Genomic DNA, 1,241 nt, shown 5'->3' on the forward strand with positions numbered 1-1,241 from the left:
TTTTATCAGCTTAAAAGGAATTCTCATTAAAAACAATTGACAAACAGCTTTTCCTACCACATGACACAGTACATGGCACATAGAAGATATTAGCTAAATGTTTGTTGAGTGAGTGAATGAATAAAGGTTTTAAAAAGTCACATGCAATTTGAAGACACAAAAGAATATAATTTGCCTAGAATACAGCAGAGGTACTGGTTTNCTGTACATCCTGAACAACGTGGTTAAATCTGCTGCATTTGTCGATATTTTGAAAAATGAGAATACTGCCTCCCTAGGAAGCATGTGATGAATCTGTGTAATATTACAGGGTATTTTAAGATTGTTAGATGAATTTTAGATTTTTGCCTATTTATAAAAGCTTGATAACATCTGTGTTTATATTTACTGAACTATAATAGTTTAGAGAGTATGTGTCTGTGTGTGTTTTGATGCTTTAAAATATTCTACCTTTGGCTCAAAGGAAAAAGTGCCATAAAATTGTCAGATTGCCCAAATTTTGTAAATCAAGAACTTTGAAATTAAGATTAGTCATACAAAGCGGGGGGAGGTAAAAAATGAAAAGCATAATTTGAGAAAAAAGTGGATTTAATGAAGGATGAGAAACAACCTAATAATAGGTAAATAACACGTTTTTTTTCCAGGAGGTCATTATTTCAGTATCTTATTAGTATGGGATATACTAAATCATTATCTTAAGGGTTAATTCCCTAGGTTACTGACAAAGCAATGGAGATTACCTCCTCCATAGTGTAAAGCTAGTGGAAATTTACAGAAGAAAACAGATTTGAAGATTTTGAGACAAAAAAGTAACCCTGCAACAAATAACCATAGAAAAATGTTAATATTCTTTAATGCATCAAGAACTCATAAAATCAATAAGGAAAACATTTAACACATAGAAAAACACTAGGGCACAATAGCTAATAAATACTTTAGAATTTGATCTAGCCAGAAATTAAAGAACTAAAAATTGATATAAAATGTTTTTTTCTTTCAAGATAGCTACAACTTTTAAAAATTCTACTGCTGTTAAGGTTGTGGTGAAATGAGCACTTTTTTTATACTGCTTTGGGGAGTGTAAATTGGTGCAGCTTTTCAGAAAGGTCTTTGGCTAAGTATGATATGACCTTCAGAAGTGTTCATATTCTTTGACTTAGTACTTTCTTTTCAAGTAATCTATCTTGAGAGATTATATATTTTGATAAATAATTATAACCAAAAAAGAATCATGACCCCAC

General features: G+C 30.6%; 1 protein-coding gene across 1 annotated transcript in view; it reads left to right on the top strand.

Moving 5' to 3' along the window:
* FAM199X (family with sequence similarity 199, X-linked) overlaps positions 1 to 1,241 on the top strand; it is a 27,749-nt gene that overhangs the window by 12,777 nt on the left and 13,731 nt on the right. The gene's annotated exons all lie outside the window — the stretch shown is intronic.

This window comes from Crocuta crocuta, unplaced genomic scaffold (genome assembly GCF_008692635.1).
Source record: "Crocuta crocuta isolate KB4526 unplaced genomic scaffold, BGI_CrCroc_1.0 scaffold1089, whole genome shotgun sequence".
Classification (NCBI taxonomy): Eukaryota; Metazoa; Chordata; class Mammalia; order Carnivora; family Hyaenidae; genus Crocuta; species Crocuta crocuta.